The sequence below is a fragment of the Ailuropoda melanoleuca genome, chromosome 10 (genome assembly GCF_002007445.2).
Source record: "Ailuropoda melanoleuca isolate Jingjing chromosome 10, ASM200744v2, whole genome shotgun sequence".
In the NCBI taxonomy this organism is placed as follows: Eukaryota; Metazoa; Chordata; class Mammalia; order Carnivora; family Ursidae; genus Ailuropoda; species Ailuropoda melanoleuca.
The window spans coordinates 19,286,480-19,308,204 of record NC_048227.1 but is presented as its reverse complement, the minus strand read 5'-3'; positions in this window follow the sequence as shown (position 1 = coordinate 19,308,204).

Genomic DNA, 21,725 nt, shown 5'->3' with positions numbered 1-21,725 from the left:
TACCAAAGAGTCCCGGGTAATAACGTTCAGCAGGAAAGGCTTGATTCTATGTTAATGGTCTCTAGCCTCAGCTGTCATCGGGTTCATTTCCCTCATCAATAGCTCATTACTTGATTGTCAAGTCACAGACGCTATAAGCCACACACCATCACACCGAATAATAGCAATTATTATAGTTCTCATGTGTAATGCATTGCAGAGCCGGCCTCCCTGCCATCCCGAGGGGTCCGTCTGCCGGAGGTGCTTGTGGGGAGGTGCAAAGCGGCATTGTCTGTCTCTCACCCTCACAGTCCAGTCCTGTTTTACTTATGAGCTTCCAAGGTTCCTGCTCTGTATCTCAGGGTTTTCCAAAGCCAACACGGCTCTTTGTCTTTGTTTTCCTTTTACTCGTTTTTTGATGCACAGGCTTCTCCTGAGAGAGTCATGCATGTGTCCAGAGGCATAAGGTGGACACAAATCTCACATGCTTTGCTGGGAAAGACCTTTTCCTTGTTCAACCTCCCACCCTGAAGTGAAGCATTGTAACTAAACAAAACCCTTTCCCTTGATACTCTTGTCCTAAGATGACCCCTTTCCCAGGTGGGTCCTCAGTCCCAGAAGTCTCAGGCTTCCAGAAGGCCTTCTCTATCTCTGCAAACACACCTCCTCATCTTGCCTGAATCCCAGGAGTGACTAGGTTTCATGTCCATATGGGGCCCCTCAAATGACAGTTCTATTGAGTCTGGAAAAGCGACTACAAGGGGTCTTAATTTTGAAAGACCATAATGTGAACATGAAATTTGACACATTCATTCCCAGGACAAATGGACAGGAAATAGTAATTAAAAAAAAAAGGAAACTACAACTATGACCCGCTTACTTCCTATGTGAAAGGCACCATGTGCTGTCTGTCATTATCACATTTAATTCCCCAAACAAGTATTTGTTTAACAGATGAAACTGTGGCTTGCACATGCGAGAAACCAAGCTGAGATGAGCTCGTACTTGTTTCACTCCCAAATCTATATCTTTTCTATTCCTTCATTTGCCTTCACGTAATGGAATCAGCTGATGGGTGGTAATAAGTTCCCTGTCACAGAGAGCATTCAAGCAGAGGCTGGACGCTGGAAGCCCTGGCCAGCTGTCCTCAGGCCTGGAATGAAGCCAAGGGCCCCTAAGGGTTACAGCCTGTGGTAATTCCTAGAGCAACACCATAAAGCAGTTGATCTAGGAGAAGGTTATCCAACCCAAACAAGGCAAGGGAATAAGGAAGTACCAAAATATAAAGCTAAAAGTACCCAGAAGCATAGCAAGCTGATATTGCATAAGGTGCATTGCGGAATAGGTACAGAAGATCTGGAGCTGAAAGTTGGTAGTGCATAGGCTAAAATCTGCCCACAGCCATGTTTTGTTTGGTTTTCAAGCATTAATTCCTTTTTAGTTACTTGACAACATCTAAACACTAGGAGATTTCACCCACAAATCCAGATTTCAAAACTTCTCTCTACAAGTGGAAAGATATGGCAATATGGGCCCACGTTTCTACATGGCAACAGCTGAGTGGTGGCTGGTTCCAGAGGCAGGGCACACCCTCTCCATTTGTAGGCTCCCATGACCTTATATTGTTGCATTATCTGCCTGGACTTTGAAAATAACCCAAATAATGTATGTTTTCTGCTGCCATGCAGGAGTTCAGCTTAGAAAGAGACAGGCTGCATTCTTGGCACATCTCAGACTCCTATTCCCTTCAAGCCTCACTCAAAGCTTCAGTATTACAGAGTCTGAAAAACAAGCTGCCTGATACAAAACAACAATGAAATAGCATGTACACCCATGTTCCAAATAGTGAGCATGCCAGTCACTGAGGGATGGAGAAGTGGTTTAGTTAAAACATGGAAGAAATCAAGATAGGCAAAAACCAAGTCATACAAGTCCCTAATCACTACTGCCTTAGAACTACATCAGTATTCTAGGGAGAAGACATGATCATTATCATTAAAGTTGTACTATAGATATTACTGATCTGAGGTGGGGGGGGAGTCAAGAAAGAAGAAAGAGAGACAGAGAAAGGAGAGGGTCAAATCACGTGAATGTTTTCTACAGCATGACTTCAGTTATCTACAACTTGTTTTGTTGTTCTTCTGATTTTTTAAAAAAATCCTCCAGGTTTTGATAAGATGAGGTACCGAAGCCAACTTAGTGACCAGATGGGTAGGCTGAGAAGCAGCTCCAGCATCAGGGGAGGTTCTTTGCTTACAAGGAATAAAAACTGACACCAGTAAACAAAAACAAAAGAGGGGTTTAATAGAAGTATATTGAGTACTCGTGGCATTGACAGGAGGGCTGGAAAGTATGATACAGATCTAGGTAAGCACCAGGAGTTCCCGTGGATAGAAATATGAGAATTGTAGGAGTCCAAGATTCAGAGACACCCCCCCCCCACCACCTCCCTGCATCTCACAAGGGTGCCAAGCTGGAATAGATGAGTCCGATCATTTTTAGTTATTGTGTCATTCTGTAGAAGATCCTAATTCCAGAGAGGAAGCTTGACCATTAGCCTAGCTTAGGTCAAGGAAAGCTGGATTATACCCTAGCCTGTAAGCTCCACGAAGTCAGAAGTGAGAAGACACTGACTATTAATTAGTGTTTTCAGCACCAAGGCTAGCGTTTGAAACAAAGTATGTGCTGCGTGAATATTTGTGAAATGAACCAATGAAAGAATGACAGAATGTTTTCAGTCTCAGACTAGGGTAAGATAGAGTGTCTGGAAAGAAAGAGTCCCTCAGCCCAAAGCCAGTGGAGAAGAGGTAATTTTCCAAAAGGAAATCAGGGCGATATTATCAAGAGAGAATTGAATGGTTGCTGGGCCCCAATAGAGAGGGGAATGTAGACAGATGCTTTTTGATTTTCCAGCAAGGTTTATATAACAAACATAGAAAACTTCAAATCTCTCTCTCTCTCTTTCTCTGTCTTTCACATTTCAACATAGTAACGAGGAATCAGTCAGGATGTATCTAAATCCATCTTGTTTTCCTGCATACACATGGGTAGCCAGATTTGCATTGCTGTTGATTGGTGACCTGAAGTCCCGTGTCCCCACTATCCTGGTTCTGATGAGGAAGGCCATATTCTGGTGCCAGCCCTGCCCTGAGTAAGTTCCCTGAGACGCAGGCACATCTCCTCCAAGAACATGCCATATGTACAAGAGGCTGTTCCAAGGAGAAGCAAATTTGCACATCCCACTCAAAAGGGGAATGGCAAGGATGGGTGTGAGGAGCCCCCAGATTTTCTGCTCTTCCTCTGAGGTACTTTAGGAAGGAACACATGACTCATTTCAAAGGATCAAGGGAAGAACACCACCTGGAAAGTGGGAAATGGTCAAGAAGGCTCCGATAATGAAGCCGCTTTCGTGTTGATAATGAAGCAATGTAGCTTTCTTTAGTTGATCTGACCCATAGTTGCTATTATGGCCCAACCCACTCATTTTGCCAGCTGGTCATGTACAACTTAACTCTTAATTATAAGTTGTCTTGTGAGGTCCTCAGAATGCTTAATGGGTTAACCTCGTTCCAACCACTGGAGCACAGGCTCAGAGAAGCCTTTGGAGCACTCCTTTCAACAAAAATGAGTTTGCTTTCCAGCCCGTTTTAGCTGTAAGTTGGAGACCTTTGTATATTTCCTTTACTTGGATTGGAAGTGTGGATGCTGAGCACTGGGGTGAACTTATTTGGAGAGAAAGGGGAACTGTATTTCAGCAGCCTGTCTACACCTAAAGCAGAGAGATCTGAGGGCCTGTGGACCTCATCCGACTATATACATTGTTTTCAGCCTGCATAGGACTTACTTTTTGAAGCATTATTTTCAAATTCAATGAAATTGAGAGGCTTTACATACCCATCTGGATTTCCAGTTTGTCTCGAAACAATGTAAAGTCTTGCAATACAAGGTCTGCTTTCCCATGAGGAAGTGGAGATGGGGCTGAACCGAGCAGGGGTGGCCCCTCAGGACAGAGCCTGAGCTCTGCAGTCATTCCCCACTCAGCTTTGGTCATAACCCAGTGTGGGCATGTGAGGACTGGAGAAGCTAGGTAGGTAGACAGGATTGTCACTCCACATCCACGACTTTATTTCTAGGTGGGCATGCCATAGGTTAAATGGCTAAAAGGCATTTCTCTGCCTTTTTGGTGTGGCTCATGACATGTGTGGAGGGTGGTTAGGGGCTTGGACCAGGCTAGGAAGAGGTTGTAATCATGGGGCATGTTTCTATATGCTCTAAGGGAAGTTAGCCATCCTTCGAGTTCATCTTGGGATCTCTTATATTCTGTTTTCGAGTTTTTAAGCAGGAGTTTGGCTTGCAGATGAGGCTAAACCACATCATTATATGATGCAGCAGAACATAGAGGGTCTTGAATGACATACAGAGGGTTTATATATGGGCGATCAGTTTGAAAACACCAAAGCATCCCAAGTCCTTCTGCCTGGGATCACATCTTTCAAGCCCTGTGTTTGGAGTCAGCTGCTCCCCACTGAAACCTGACAGAGCCATGTGGAGTGGCTCACGACCCCAGGGATTGACCATCCACAGAAGGACCTTCATTTTTTTTTGTTTTTCAGAAGGTTGTATTTTCAGGGCACCTGGGTGGCTCAGTCAACTTTCGATTTTGGCTCAGGTCATGCTCTCATGGTCGTGGAATGGGGCCCTGCATCAGGCTCCATGCTCAACACAGAGTCTGCTTGAGATTCTCTTTCTTCCTCTCTCTCTGCCCCTCCCCTCCCCTGCTCTCTCTCTCTCTCTCAAATACATAAATAATTTTTGAAAAGAAATTTGTGCTTTCATATCTTTTGACATAGGCTCTTCTCTTTTGTGACTTTGTGTCACAGATGTTGACATGTGTGCACCATGACATGTGTGTGACCTGTTTGTGGCCACACTTGTAATAACCAGAGACAGGAAATAATTGAAGGCCCTCTTACCAGTAGGGAAGATGACCTAATTGTGGCACATTTATACGATTGAATATCGTGCAGCTTTGGAAGAACTGAGGTGTCTGTGGCTTTATGGAATGATCTCTACAATATATTCTAAGCAAAAATAGCGAGGTGTTGATTAGTGTTTTTACTGTTTCCATTCACTTAAAAAGTATGCAGACGCTCACTTATTTTTATATATAAGGTGGAATATTTTTAGGAGGTAGATAATGGCTTCTACAGAGAGTCTGGGAGACAAGGGTTGAGGGAAAGATAGATTTTTCATTGTAAATCCTTCTGTATTGTTTGCTTGTTTTACAATGTTCGTATATGTTAATTTTTTTCAATAATAAAAATTGAGTTTAGTGTTTCTGTGCACTTAATTCTGAGCTTCATTTCTCCTGAAGCCTGCTTCATTCCTTCTAGGAAAATGTCTGCATCCCGCAGTTCAGTTTTCTAGAAGGAATCACCATGCCTGCCTGGCTGGCAGAACCAAGCAGGTTGTCCTGGGCTCTTGCTGAGACCCAGGCATGTTTTCTTGAAATTCTGGGTGAGAACAGCTCTCAGGAACTACATGATGCCTTGTGGAGTTGCTTAGCAAGAGGGCAAAGAGGGTACAGAGCCAGATAGCAATTCTGTGTTGCTTTCTGTATCTTGCCTTGCTATGACATCCTCCACCCAACACTGTCCCCTTCTGCTTCCCCACATATCAAATGGACATGATACTATTTGTCCTTTCCACTCTGGGAACATCTCAGGAAATAAAGAGTGCAGAGAAAACTGTATCTCGGAGAACTGTGTTCTCCCTTGCAGCTCCCAGAGGATGGAGGGTGATGGGTATCTTGCCTCAACACTGAGAATATAGTTAGAGCAGGATAGGGTGAGAGGGGTAAAGTTTGAGACCTATGAAGCACTCAAGGGGATTACAGAAGATAAACTGTTCTGCAAGGGAAAGTGGGGAAAGGAATTCTGGAGAAAGGGAAGCAAATGTACAAGAACATCCTAGAATCTGGTACATTCGAAGACCAGTGAGCAGCTCTGAGTGGCTGGGACACAGGTTGAAACAGGATACATAGCAGGAGGTGCCACTGAAAAATTCTGCGAGGAATTTAAACCTTATTCTGAAAAAACCTTGATTTCTAGTTTTTTTTTTTAATGTGAGAGAATAATAACCAAATTTTATTTGGCATAGGACTAGCAGAAGTATAGGATACAGTTACTAGAACAAATCCCTCCTGGCTGGAAGGGGAAGAGAGATGGTTATTGTGATGCTTTCTAGCTCAAGGGGATTTACCCTAAAAGAAGGCACTGACAGTGGGGATATTGGGTGGGGAGGTGTGAAGGCAGATCTGAAAGGGATTTGTGAAGTAAAGTCAAACAGCTTGGTGAGAGGCTCAGTGAAGAAGTTAGAAAGAATGCCAATGATGTCTTTGAGTGTTTGGCTGGAAGAGAATAGTGACTTAGACCCAGAAGACCAACCTTACCTAGAAGAGTGGTTTTTGCCCTTGAAGTGTTAAGTCTTTATATTTCATCCACAGTAAGAGTTGTTTGTACGTGAGCGTCCTCTGATGGCATGAATTTACTTAACCAAACATTTATTAAGTCTTTACAGGGGGCCCTAGTAAGGCGTGAAGGTCAAGAAAGTCTTTGGAATGGAATATTTCAGATCTGTCTCCCCCTCGTCCAGCAGAACCAGTGAAGATATTTCCTCCCTTCTGAAGAACAATGAAAGTACTCATAAAGATTACAAAGAAATGACACGACTGTCCTTTGAAGATCAAGTTCAAGCCCTGCCCCTTCAGGACGATCCCCCCCCCACAATGCACCGGAACCATGTCCCTTCTGTCCCTACATCAATAACTCAGGGGCTACCCGGGAAAGACAGCAAGGAGATGACTTAATTATCAGCAACATCATTCGTCAAAGACCGCATGAGACTTGCAAGAATCAGCTGAGTGGGAAAATCTTTTGTTGCAAACAGCTCAGACCCAAGGGGAATGGGCGAATCTTTGGGTTTGCTTGGACGGACGAGGGGTGTCAATGAGGAATCAATACCCGTCGGCAGACTGGCTTCCCTTGCTGCAGCGTGGCCCGCTCAATGGCACCCTGGCCTGGTGTCTTGGCTCTGTTGGGATGTGGCTGTTGCGCTGGCTTGGAGCAGGCAATTCCTCCTCTTGACAGTCTCCTGGAAGCTGCTGGAATTTCTTCTGCCTCAAGCAGGATGTAACAAGCTGGGGAGGTTTTCGCTAGGCTGCTTTTTCTGCAATTCTTTTCTTGTTCAGGTGCCAGCAGGCCCTCATCCTTCTAGGATTCCAAGCTGTAGCATCTCTAAAGGATGATGTAATGGTTCTGAGGCTCAGAATAGCAGACCCACTTTTTGATATGATCTGTCTGTTGTACGTTCACCTCGCTGACTCCTCTTTGCTCTCTTACCAGCCCTTCTAAAGACCTACCAGCGCCTTTCAATGTCTTTCCTCATGAGGATGCCTCCTTGGTCCTCCTTTGAGCTCTGCCTATTCATTTTCTGCCTGGGCTCCCCCTTTAAACAGCACGTTTTCAGCTAATGGATCTATATAAAAAGACTCCAAAACACTTATTCCCAGGCTCAACTTCTTGCCTGAATTCTGGTCCAGCATTCATTCATTCATTCATTCATTCATTCATTCATAAGACATTTATGGACCACCTATGCTATGCCAGGCCCTGCCCTGGGCATTGGGCAAATAATAGGACAGACAGAGTTGACCATCACCGAACCTCCATCCTGGCTCTGCCAGTGTTTTGACGTTTAGGCTTGAATGTGCCTCAAACCTGTCCCAGTCGGGATTCAGAATCTTGGCCCTCCAACCCGTCCCTCTGCCTGGCTGACCACTGTTGGGGACATCACAGTCTCTCCGTCATTGTCATGGGGGTTGAACCTCATCCTGTTGCCTGGTTTTATTGATCCTGCCTCCTAATCTTCCTGCTTTGATTCCCTCCCCTCCCTCCTGTCTCTACTGCCTTGCTTGGCTCTCATCTTCCCTCACCTGCACAGCTTCTTAACTGCATGCACAGCTTCTAATCCGTTCTCCCCTCCACTCAAAATCATTGCAAACATTCTTGTTACATAACAACCTTCCCTGTCCCTCTCCCCCTCATCACCTTGAATGAAACCCCCAGCCATGGTCTCTCAGCTGCCTCATCTGCTCCTGGCCTGCCTTTCTGAACCTATTTGCAAGTAGCCCCCCACAGAGCTTCCCTGGGAAAAGGAAAAGAAGAGGAGAGAAGAGGGTGGAGGAGGGACACCGAGGAAGAGGAGGTTGCAGGCACACAGATCACTGAGTGTCTACACCGTGCTTGGCGCTGTGCTAAAGCCTTCATGGGCACCAGGCCATCCAATGATCCTTATATGATGAAATATAAGAAAAGTGAAATTCGGAGATTTTAGGCAGCTTACCGCGGTAAATGAGTTAAGAGATAATAATAGCCATCCTCTATGGAGAACTGAGTATGGAGCAGGCACTGCTGAACACTTTACCAGCATCGTGAGGTAGTGCTCTTAGGATCCCCACTTTACAGATGAAGAAACTGAGGCACAGAGAGGTGAGTGGGTCTGAGGCCACCCATCCCCTGTGTGGTATAGCCTAAACCAACTGCAGCCTTATATCAATAAAGTAAAAAAAAAAAAAAACTGAAAAAGCAATTTAAATAGATACTGAATTCTGGGGCTCCTTGGTGGCTCAGCTGGTTAAGCATCTGTCTTCAGCTCAGGTCATCATCTCAGGGTCCTGGGATCAAGCCCCACATCCAGCTCCCTGCTCAGGGGGGAGCCTGCTTCCCCCTCTCCCTCTGCCCCTCCCCCCAACTTGAGCTCGTGCTCTCTCTCTCTCAAATAAATAAATAAAATCTTAAAAAAAAATAGACAGGGAATTCCATCACAGGCTATAAAGGGAAGCTCCTATAATCCCATCTCTCCACCTGTCTGCCAAGATTTCACACATCATGAGTATGGCTGATATCTACAGTTTCTCCCCAGTCTCTTCCCTAACTCCCCGTAGTCCACTTGCTCTTCTCCCTCTTTCTTGCAGCTCAGATCCCTTTCCTCATGGGAGTAGCTCTGTGCCTTTGCTAATGAAACCCTATCAAGCTTTTCTCCATCCAGCTCCCTTCTCTAGGCCAGATGCCCCAAATCAAAGACCCACAGCCTATTATATTCAGTCGCTGGGTTTGTCTTTGTTCAGCCAACACAATTTTTAAAATAATTCTAGGCAATATTGAAAAACGGGTGACTCCCAAAGTTCTGGCTTGCCCTTGCCTGATTTCCAGAAAATCTAGCATGAGTGAGCCTGCATCATGGCCTTCCAGGCACACACGCTTTCTGGGTCTGCCGCACCCCACCACTCACCCCGTTGTCTCCCAGATCCAAGCACGGTGCCATCTATGTTTGTATCCAGGTCTCCTTAAAGATGGGAAAATGAAAGGTAAAGAGAAGGCCCCATGTTTTACTCTGGACGCAAACAGTAATCCCCTGTGTTTAAAGATTAAAAAAAAAAAAAAAAAAGATTGAGGGTCTTTGAAAAAAGAATACAAGCCTGGCAGCCTACTCACGTACTTATTGCTGCTGGCACTTGGGTTTACAGTATCTAGATTAGATTAACAGAACAAAAAGACCCCTGCTCACCTCCCAAAACTCAGGTCCACAGAAAAACAAAAACCTAGTTGCGCGGACAAATACAGAAAGCACTTGAGAAGAGGAGGAGGGAAGTCAGGAGAAAGAAACCAAACCATGGGTTATATGATGATAGTCCCCTCATTCTGGTCGCAACTTTCCATTCCCCTCATGTAGTAACGAACAAACAAGCAACTCTTTCTTAACAGAAACTGCCAGCTCCCTGTTCTCGACGTTATTTGAATTTAAGTAAAATGGTTCCTTTGGCAACTACCCGGCAGCCAACAGCTTTTACAACATGTTTTCTGATACAAACCGTTTCACAAAGAGCTTGTATCTTTTTACTACCAAGCATTACATTTTGAACAGAAAACTTAATAAGATTTTCAGCAGAGATTTTAAGAGGATCCATCATAGGACTTAACAACAACTGTGATCTATTACATTTAGTGCAAGAGTAAAGACCTGAGAGAAATAGCGATTTCAATTTGACTTTATGGGCCCCCAAGTTGTGTTCAAGTTAAGGGAAAGTAAAAACTCGGTATTGGAGAAAGAGCGAAGACCTTGGCTCAAACCTGGGTTTGCATTCCACTGTTACTCACTTATAAGCTATTGCACTTCGGGCAAAATGGTTAATTAATTTGTGCCTCAGTTTTTACAGCTATTAAAGGAAATAATCCTACTGTGTAGTATTGTTGCTGCAAAGATTTGTGGCATTTGTGGCACAGAGCCTGGTTCATAGTAGGATGCCCTAAATGCTTTAAGTTATATGTGACAGTAGTTCAACTTAAACTGGCCTAAGCAAAAATGAGAATTTCTTGACTTGCCTAACTGAAAATCTCAACAGTATACTGGCTTCGGGCATAGCTGGATCCAGGAGCTCAAATAATGTTGTTAAGACTCAGTCTGTCACAATTTTTGGGTTCTGTTCCCTTCTGTGCTTGATTTCATTTTTCCTTGAGCCCAGCAGACTCCCTGGCTATTTTTGGAGCAAGCAGATCAGAGCTCTGAAAAAATAAAGGCTGAGATGTAGAGGGTCTGGATGAGGGTCTCCTCAGGCAGGGCAAAACTAGTTTGGGCAGCATAATCCATGTGGGGTGTCCTAGTAGGGGTAGGATTCAGGGCCAACATCAGGACATATGACATTTCATCCTCATCAAAGCCACACAGAATAGACAGGTCCAGGATGATGACATCTGTTTGACAGATAAGGAAACTGAGGCTCTGTATTAGTAACAAATTACCATAAACTTAGTGGCTTAAAACAGCACACATTTATTACTTTGCAGTTCTAGAGGTCAGAAGTCCAAAAGGAACCTCACAGGGCTAAAATCAAATTATCGGCAGGGCTGCATTCTTCCTGGAGCCTCCAGAAGAGAATCTATGTCCTTGTCATTTCCAGCATTTGAAGACCACCTGCATTCCTGGCTCAAGCCCCCTTCCCTCTTCAAAGCCAGAGCACAGCATCTTCAAATCTGTCTTTGATGCTGCCCCAACCCTCCTGTCTCCCTCTTTCCTTATAAGGACCATTATGATTATACTGGGGCCACCCAGATAGTCCAGGAAAATCTCGGCATCCTGAGACCCTAAATTGAATCACATCTGCAAAGTCTGTTTTGCCGTGTAAGAAAACATATACACAGGTTCCAGGGATTAAGGAATGGGTATCTTCACAAAGGCCATCATTTGGCCTACCACAGGCTCCAAAAGGTCAATGGCCCCTGGTCACTCCTTAAGTTAACGGCTTGAGCCACAGCCAGAACCGGTGCTAATGCTTCTAAATTAAGACAGTCCGAGTAAGAATCCTGGTTCCTCAGCAGAGCGGCTATGTGGCCTCAGTTAGATGTCCCTGAGCCTCTGTGTCTTCATCTGTAAAATAGATACACTGTTATAAAGATGAAACGAGACACCTTTTTAAAACATCTAGCACCGTGTCTGACATGCAGCAGAGAATTCATAGTGCCAGGCACTCCTGATGCCTTGAACCAGCAGGGGCCCTTGAATACACCACTCGGGGAAAACTGGGGAAGAGCCAGCAGCATATCGGAAGGAGCTTTGGGATTTGAGTCAGTCCTGTAACCATAGAGAACTTGAACTTCTCTGAGTTCTGTTCCTTATACATAAGCATTGACCACAGTAGGACCTTCCCTCACAGAATTAAGCAGAAAATGTCTGCTGGTGTTTTGCACCCTCAGTAAGTATACCTCCTCTCCTTTCATCTTCCTTCTCCATTTATTTGCTTCACATTTTCTTTCCCCCACTCTCTTCCTGTCTTTCTGCTTTCTTCCCTTCCTCCTTCCCTGTTGGCCTTGCTACGTCCTTCCTTCCCACTCCCTCTCTCTTTTTCTCTCTCTCTCTCCCTTCCGTTGCCTGGACTTGAGACCTCCACGTAAAAGCAATTAATCAATTTCAGGGACTTCCGGTGTCCGCTCTTGATCTCCCCTCTCCTGTGTCCCAGCCACCGGTACTTTCCACTCATCAGTTTCTTAGTTGTGCAATCTAAATGCTAATGATCCCTGCCTAACCTGCCCCTTTACCCTCCCCTACAGATTCACGGAAACCTCGTCTTGCAATCACAGGCTACTCTCCCCACCCCACCCCTTGTCTGGAACGTGGGCTCCAGACCCTGCCATCTTTGGAAACCTCTGATGGTCCACAAAGCAGTCGGTGTGTGTGTGGGGGTGGGATCTTCCGTCAGGAGCCCCCCAGAGCATCTTCCTTTCCGGCAGGGCCCTATCTATCTAGCCGGCCGATGCCCGCGCTGATGCCCTCGTTCCCTTTCATGCACTGGCGGTTTTCAGTCTGATATTGAAAGTGCAATATACTCGCCAGTAATGATGTCTTATTGGAGTGTAAAGATTTTCCTATTTCACTGCTTTATCCTAAATTTAAAGTATTTTGAAATTCACTTACACTGGAGAGGACCAACAGCCCAACGTGGCCGTGAATAAACTGGTGCCAGCGAAGGTGTTATCTCTGAAATGGGAGATGGGCTAGGTGAGCGCTCTCAGGCGGGCTGGGCAGAATCAGGCTCCCAGCTCTTCCATCACGGCAGGCCACTGGGTAGCCGCTTTTCTTCCAAATGCTGGGCCTGGGCGTGAGGGTGCTCTGACCTTGTCTTTTGAATCTATTCAATTAAAGTTGAGTTGGAAGATCACTTAGCTCTCGGGTCTCTGCCTGGAAGGCCAGAAAATCTGAGAGCTAATGCAGAGACCGACAATAGAAGGGATTCAGGCAGGGGGTGAGGAAAGTGGCTATGATTATTATTATTATAGGCAATATGAGCAAACGTTTCTTGAAATACTGTTGTGGACTAAGCACCTACTAAGTGCTTTGCCGAGTTAACTTCATTAAGCCTCTTCGTAACCCTGGGACATTGTCGGGAGTCCCCCCAGTCTGCCCAGCCAGCAGATCTGATGCTCCCAGGAGTCTTCTAGCCATCCAGGGTCAAGGCCATGACTACAGGTGTCGGTGGAAAATAAACTAGGGAAACTTCTCACATAAGTTGTAGGTTGCATTAGGTGCTTAGATTTACTGATGTCTTCCACTGGCCCATCTGTGACCAGAGTGGCCAAGAGGGATGCCTGAGACTCTTTGGACCCAAAGCCAGTGTTGTGTCAGCCCCAGTGGTTAGAAACAAACACACTGGAGCAAATCCTGAGTCTGTGGCTACTTTTTTTTTTTTAAATTTTTTTATTATATTATGTTAGCCACCATACAGTACATCCCTGGTTTTTGATGTAAAGTTCGATGTTTCATTAGTTGTGTATAACACCCAGTGCACCATGCATATGCCCTCCTTACTACCCATCACCAGCCTATCCCATTCCCTCACCCCCCTCCCCTCTGAAGCCCTCAGTTTGGTTCTCAGAGTCAATAGTCTCTCATGCTTCATTCCCCCTTCTGATTACCCCCCCTTTCTTTATCCCTTTCTTCCCCTACCAATCTTCCTAGTTCTTATGTTCCATAGATGAGAGAAATCATATGATAATTATCTTTCTCTGCTTGACTTATTTCACTTAGCATTATCTTCTCCAATGCCGTCCATGTTGCAGCAAATGTTGAGGACTCGTTCTTTCTGATAGCAGAGTAATATTCCATTGTATATATGGACCACAACTTCTTAATCCAGTCGTCTGTTGAAGGGCATCTCGGTTCCTTCCACGATTTAGCTATTGTGGACAATGCAGCTATGAACATTGGGGTGCATATGGCCCTTCTCTTCACTATGTCTGTATCTTTGGGGTAAACACCCAGTAGTGCAATGGCTGGGTCATAGGGTAGCTCAATTTTTAACTTTTTAAGAGACCTCCACACTGTTTTCCAGAGTGGCTGTACCAACTTGCATTCCCACCAACAATGTAGGAGGGATCCCCTTTCTCCACATCCTCTCCGGCAATTGTTGTTTCTTGCCTTGTCAATTTTTGCCATTCTAACTGGCGTAAGGTGGTATCTCAGTGTGGTTTTGATTTGAATTTCCCTGATGGCTAATGATTTTGAACATTTTTTCATGTGTCTGTTAGCCATTTGTATGTCTTCATTGGAAAAGTGTCTGTTCATATCTTCTGCCCATTTTATGATTTGTTTATTTGTTTCTCGTGTATTGAGTTTGAGAAGTTCTTTGTAGATCTTGGATACCAGTCCTTTATCTGTGGTGTCCTTTGCAAATATATTCTCCCATTCCGTGGGCTGTCTCTTAGTTTTTTTGACTGTTTCCTTGGCTGTGCAGAAGCTCTTTATCCTGATAAAGTCCCATAAGTTCATTTTATCTTTTATTTCTCTTGCCTTTGGAGATGTGTCGTGAAAAAGGTTGCTCTGGCCGATGTCATAGAAGTTGTTGCCTATGTTCTCCTCTAGAATTTTGATGGATTCCTGTCTCACATTGAGGTCTTTCATCCATTTGGAGTTTATTTTTGTGTATGGTGTGAGAGAGTGGTCAAGTTTCATTCTTTTGCATGTAGCTGTCCAATTTTCCCAGCACCATTTATTGAAGAGACTGTCTTTTTTCCACCGGATGTTTTTTCCTGCTTTATCAAAGATTAGTTGCCCAAAGAGCCGAGGGTCCATTTCTGGGTTCTCTATTCTGTTCCATTGGTCGATGTGTCTGTTTTTGTGCCAGTACCATGCTGTCTTTGTGATCACAGCTTTGTAGTACAGCTCGAAATCCGGCATTGTGATGCCCCCAGCTTTGTTTTTCCTTTTCAACAGTTCCTTGGAGATTCGGGGCCTTTTCTGGTTCCATACAAATTTAAGGACTATTTGTTCCAGTTCTTTGAAAAATGTCCTCGGTATTTTGATCGGGATAGCATTGAAAGTGTAGATTGCTCTGGGTAGCATGGACATTTTCACTATGTTAATTCTTCCAATCCATGAGCATGTGTGACATGGGGACGGTCCTCTGTGACCATCTGTTCCCTCATGTGTAATCTGTGGATAATAATGGTGCCCATCACATAGGGTTGCATGAGGACATGAGTCATGGAATGTGGAGCACTTAGCACAGCACCTGACCTGGGGTAAAGGCTGTATAAGGATCCCTCAGTATGTGAACACTTAACTAAAACCTTCTGCACTGTCCCCCACAGGCCTGGGGCAGTGGTATGTCCTGGTGACAAGCAAGAGAAAATGAGTCTCTAAAGTTGTCTAATACTCATCTCTTTTCCTGTCCTCTCTCAAGGGCTGGATGTGGTTGGTTGTTGTGGTGCCAAGTGACCAGCTTATTCTACTTTGTCTGGAACTTCCCAGGTGTTAGCACTGCAAGGCCCATGTTCTTGGAGCCCCTTGGATCTCAGACAAGCCAGGAGGAGCAAGAAATGCAGACAGCTGGGTTTTGGGGGGACACGTGTATGATTAAAGACTGTATTAGTTTGCTAGAGCTGCCATAACAAAATGGCACAAAGTGACTTAACCAACAAAAAGCTTTTTCTCACAGATCTGGAGGCTGGAAGTCCAAGATCAAGGTCCTGGTGGGGTTGGGTTCTCCTGAGGCTTCTCTCCTGGTGCACTGAAAGTAGAGGAGTAAGTCCCTCTTGTGGGGTCCGTAAGGATCACTTAGAGCAAAACCACAGACATGCTGGCGGGGAGGCGGAGGAAATGAAAAGATTTATTGCACTCACAGACCCTGGAGGAGGGAGGCACAGCACACCACACAGGGGACCACAGGGGGAGAGCACCCAGGAAGCAGGATCACCCAAGGAGTGGGGATCTGAGACCGACGACCCACCAGCAATGCCTTTACTGGGGGTCAGGGTAGAGTACACCAGCAAAAGGCACGCAAAGGGTTCATTGGTGCATTTGAATGTGACTGGGTCCCAGTCAAGGGAAGACCAGAAGGGAACCCGTGGCCGGCACCAGCCCGATCACACTGGTGCACCTGGTCATCCAGGTGACTGCATCCAGCCTGAATGTGGGGAAGCCAAGGGATGGGGAAAATAAGAATTTTGAAAACATATAGTACACCTTGACTTTCGGATGACCATCTTCTCACTGTGGCCTCATATGGCCTCTCTCTCTGTGCATAGGCATCCTTGACATGTCTTCCTCTTCTTAGAAGAACACCAATCATATCCCATTAGGGCCTCACCCGTATGACCCCCTTTAATCTTAATCACCTCATTAAAGATCCCATCTCCAAATACAGTCCCATTAGGGGTTGGGGCTTCAGCATTATGGATTCAGAGGGAACACAGGTCCACCAGTAACAGACGTGACGGGTTTCAAAGCAGAGGCTTTTCTCCGTGTACCATCCTCCACGTGGAACTCAAGGCAGCTGAAAGTTCTCTCTGCACATTGTTACTCTGTCACTTCCCCACTGGTGGCACTGGCAGCGCACACAGTGATCTTTAATTGGAGGGCATATCTCAGCGGCAAGCTAGCACCAGGTAGAATTTTGATAACAAGTTCAAATTAACTGTCTCTAATCTTTCTAAAGCAAAAGTAAAGGCTCCCCAACCTCTACCCTGTACAGAGCCTCACAACAGCCGCCCACTGCAAGCAGCGCGACGCCTCAGCTCCTCGGAGCCCCGTGTCACCAACTCTGCTTCTCTCTGACCCCGTCTCCACCCACCTGGCAATGCTCATTCACTCCGCTCGCTCGGTCACACCGGCTCTCTCTTCTTTCCTTGAATACCCTAAACCGCTGTCTTTCTCAGAGAACATTTGTGTCTGCTGTTCCTTGTGCTGGGAACTCCTCCCCCACATCCTTCTCTGGCCGCCTCCTCCTTACTCAGGACTCCACCCGAAGGCCAGCTCCTTGGAGGGACCATCCCTTGGTCACTTAGCCCTATCACTCACCACTTTTCACACTGTCACTTGCAGGCAGTAGGAGAGGTGATGCAAGTCTATCTGTCAGTTAACTATTCATCAAGCTCCCCACCATGTATTGGGCAACGGAGCTTCGGTGATAACACAAGACAGATCCCATCTTCCCGAAGGAGCTTCTATTCTGGAGTGAGGAGGTATATAACACACGTATCAGCATCCAAATACACTAATGTCTAGTTCAGTGGGACGCCTAAAAAGCAGCGATGTAAAACCATTAGCCCTTCAGGAAAATTGCCGGACTAATCCACATGGCCTAAAAATCCCAGACCTCCAGCCTCCAGAATTGCAAGAAAGAAATTTCTTTTGTGTATAAGCCACCCAGTCTATGGGACTTTGTTATAACAGCCTGAACTAAGATGCTGGTTTTATTTTAGATGTCTTATTGGATATTACCTCGTACGTGAACTAGGTTTTAAAGCTCCCCGCAAAGTGCCTTTTGTCTGAAGCAAATGTCTGACATTCAGAATGACCCCAGATGTCAAAGGGAATAGAAATATTGATTATAAATGCAGCTTTTCTCATATTATTGCAAAAAGTAGAAAATTCCTGAAAAGCAGAAAAGAAAATAAAAAAATCATCCATAATTTTATCATCCACGCACAGCCACTATTTACATTTTAATGTCTTTTCTTCAGGGCTTTTTTTTGTGCAGAGGTGGTTTTTTTTGGTTTTTGGTTTTTTTGCATAATTATATCCATTCTCTATATGCAATCTTTATCTTGTTTTTTTTTCCAGTGACTATTATATCATAAGCATTTTCTACATTATACAGCCTTTGTGAACATTGCATTTTATGACTCCATAATGTTCCATGCAAGGATTATGGCATGGATTATTTAACCAAACATTTACATTAAAAATTTTTTATCTCACTATTACTTATACTGTGGTGATGATAATCTTATTGTATAAACTCACTCCCTCCACCCCCCAGCCCACCATCCGCGTTTGAGCCTACTTCATTAGGCTGCACACTCCAATGTGTAATTACTGGATCAAAGCGTGGAGGAGGGGGGCATTTTAAAGCATTCAGGACACATTTACAAATTACTCTTTTCAAAAGGCTGTGCCAATTNCTTCATTAGGCTGCACACTCCAATGTGTAATTACTGGATCAAAGCGTGGAGGAGGGGGGCATTTTAAAGCATTCAGGACACATTTACAAATTACTCTTTTCAAAAGGCTGTGCCAATTTACACTGTGATCTGCAATGTTAGAAAGGACCCATTTTGCTACACTTGTGTTAATATGCCTATTATCATTTTTTTTTTTAATAATTAATTTTATTTTATTATATTATGTTAATCACCATACAGTACATCCCCNTTTACACTGTGATCTGCAATGTTAGAAAGGACCCATTTTGCTACACTTGTGTTAATATGCCTATTATCATTTTAAAAGACCAGCTAATTTGAAAAGCATGAAATGTTATTGTTTTTATTTGCATGGCTTTGATTAGTAGTGATATTGAAAAAAATCTTCCATGTTTGTTAAACAGTAGCATTTCCTCTTGGGGACATGTCTGTTTATATCCCTTTGCCATTCATCCTTTGGCATCTTTGGTTTTCTTAAAGATCTGCCTTAATTCAAATACATGAATATATCATTCCTCTTAATTATATTTGCTACAAATGTGTTTCCCTGTTTGTTGTCTTCTTTTTCAAGTTTGATTATGCTTTTTATGTACCAAAGATTTAAATTTTTTTGTGATCACATCTGCCCATCTTTTTCCTTTGTGATTTTTTAAATCTTTTCTAATGTAGACACTCTTCTCTCCAGAAGCTTGATTAATATTCATTTTTTATATAGTTTGTTTATGCTTTGATTAAAAAAATAATTCTTTGATCTGTCAGGAATTTGTTTCTGTGCATAGCCTTGAAGAGACTTTTCCCATGACTAACCATCTATCCCAATAAAATCTATTCAATAATCATATTTTTTCCTTCTTTATCATATATTAACTTTTTGTGTGTAGTGGAGTATAGTCTAAGCTATTGTGTTTGGTTGAACCAATGTACCATACTGTTTAAATGGCTATATTTTCAAAATCTGTTTAAATATCTGTTCAGGCTGGTCCCTGGGTGCTTCAAGTTCAAGGAGAGACACCTGGAATGGTCTACCTTTACTCTTTCCTTTTGCTTCACGGTAGGAAACTAGTTCAGAGAAACACTGGAGACAGTGGGATCATCATAAAGATGAAGGATAATGCCAATTCTGGGAAATTTCCCATTCTTCTAAAATGATCTCTGACTTTTTAAATTCTTTTACATTTCAGCTTTATGGACGTATAATTGAAGTATAAAATTGTCAAGTATTTAAGGTGTTCATCCTGGTGATCTAATATGCATACGTATTATGAGAGGGTTTCCCCCAGTTACTCATCCATCACCCCACATATTAATCTTTTTGGGGGACGGTGAGAACATTTCAGTTCTACTCTCCGAGCAAATTCCATTTATACAATACAGGGTTATCAACTAGAGTCACCGTGTCTTACATTAGATCCTCAAATCTTATTCATCTTATAGCTGGAAGTTTGTACCTTTTACCAACTTCTTCTGATTTCCCCTACCTCCTGGCTCCTGGCTACCATTTTTCTAATTTCTGTTTCTGTGAGTTTGACCTTTTTTTTTTTTTCTTTAGACTCCACATATAAGTGATATCATACTTGTCTTTCTGTCTGGCTTATTTCATTTAGCATGATGTCCCCACAGTCCATCCAAGTTGTTGTAAATGGCAGGATTTCCTTTTTTCTCACAGCTGAACAATATTCCATGGTCTACATATATCACACCTTCTTTACCCATGCATCAGTTGACGGATATTTGGTTCGATTCCATATCTTAACTACTGTAAATTGTGCTACCATGATCATGGGACAGCAGATGTCTTTTTAAGATCTTGTGTCCACCTTGTTTGGATATATCCCCCAAAGTGGGATTGCTGCGTTTTATGGAATTTCTATTTTTAATGTTTTTGAGGAACTTCCATACTATTTTCTACCATGGCTCCACAAGTTCACAATCCCACCAACTGTACACCCAGGCTCCCTTTTCTCTACATCCTTGCCGCCAGTACTTGTTACGCCTCATCTGTTTGATGTTGGCCATTCTGACAGGTGTGAGGGAGTATCTCATTGTGGGTTTGATTTGCATTTCCCTGATGATGAGTGATGTTGAGCCCCTTTTCGTGTACCTGTTGACCAGCTGGATGTCTGATCTCTGACCCTTGAAGATAATTTTGTGTCCCGTTTTTCTTCTGTATTCCATGCAGACTTCTGCTGTAGTCATTCCGAGCTGGGAGTAGGAGCTCAGAAAGGGTGGCTTTCAGATAGTGAGTTATATCCTCACCCTCATTCTGTGATTCCCCTGGGTAACCAGTGCCTGACCCTCCACTAACTTTTTTCCGTTCTGAGTTTCCTCTTTCCACTCCAGCCTGACAAACACCTTGCGATTGTGGCTAGTCACTGATTTTCTTTCTTTCTCTGAGGATTTTATTTCTTCCTGATGTGAGGCAGGTGCCTCACAAGGTCACAAACTTCTACTTAAATCCTTAGAATACATTTTAATATACTTCTTGGAAGACCTGATGATTTTAGGTTTTTGTTACTTCTAATTTTTCTTATTTAATCTCAGGTCTTTACTATGCTCTAGGGGGCGGGGAGGATTGGAGGAACTAAATTAGAGGCATATAGAATCCCTGATCAGAAGGGGGACCTGGAAACTCTTCCATAGAAACCCCCCCAGGCCATCTGAGTGCATCTCCACCTGTCCCAAAAGTTAAAGGAGCAATGTTCAGTATCCACGCGGCCCAAAGCTTTCAGGCAGGAACCTCTTTCAAACAGACCACAGGAAATTATTATTCCACAATATCTGCACAGACATGCCATGCTCTCATCTAGCTACAGAAGCTGCTACTCTCTAGTTAGCCTTTTGAAAATTTAGGAGTCAGATTCTGAAAAAGCATGCTTTCAAAATCCATTGGAATGATGTCCACAAGAGATCTGTATCATGACGGATCAGGCGTTGGCAATGATGCTAGGTATAGTAAAAATGTACAAGGCAGGATTCATTCATTCACTTATGTACTCATTCACTCATTCATGTGACAAATGCTCGTCAGGATCCTACTCTATGGCAGGCGTTGTCCCCGTTCTAGGAACTTGGGACTTAGTGGTGAAATCAACCTAGTCTGGGGGAGGAGGCATTCCAGCCACATCTGATGGGGGAGACAGAGGGGTGCTTGGGTGGCTCAGTTTGTTGAGCATCTGACTCTTGATCTTGGCTCATGCCTTGATCTCAGGGTCATGAGTTTAAGCTCCTCATTGAACTCCACGCCCAGTGTGGAGCCTACTTAAAAACCAGGCAAACCAAACAAATGGAGGAGACATGTAACACAATGCACTGTTTCTCCTTCTCTCTTTACTTTTCAACCATCTGCATTAATGCTTATAAACGAAATGGGGAATCAGTTCTGGTTTGCAATTTATCAATAATCAGTAGAGATACCTTCCACACGGGCAAAACGGCTGGAGGCTATGTGGTAAATATGTATTGTGGCTCTTTTATAAATATGCTTCTGTTCATCACCGTCTCTTGAGAAGGGAATAGTTTCACACCCACTGGAAATCTGTATCTGAGGAATTTTGCTAATAAGATAACCAAACGGCAGATCACTGTCAAACAGTTTCCCCACATGGGATCAGAGAAACCGAAGGCTTCCAAGGGTACAGGCAGAATCTTGGCTTGTAGATGCATCCAATATGTCAGCTTGTTTGAGAGCAAAGGATGATTTTTTCCTTTCCC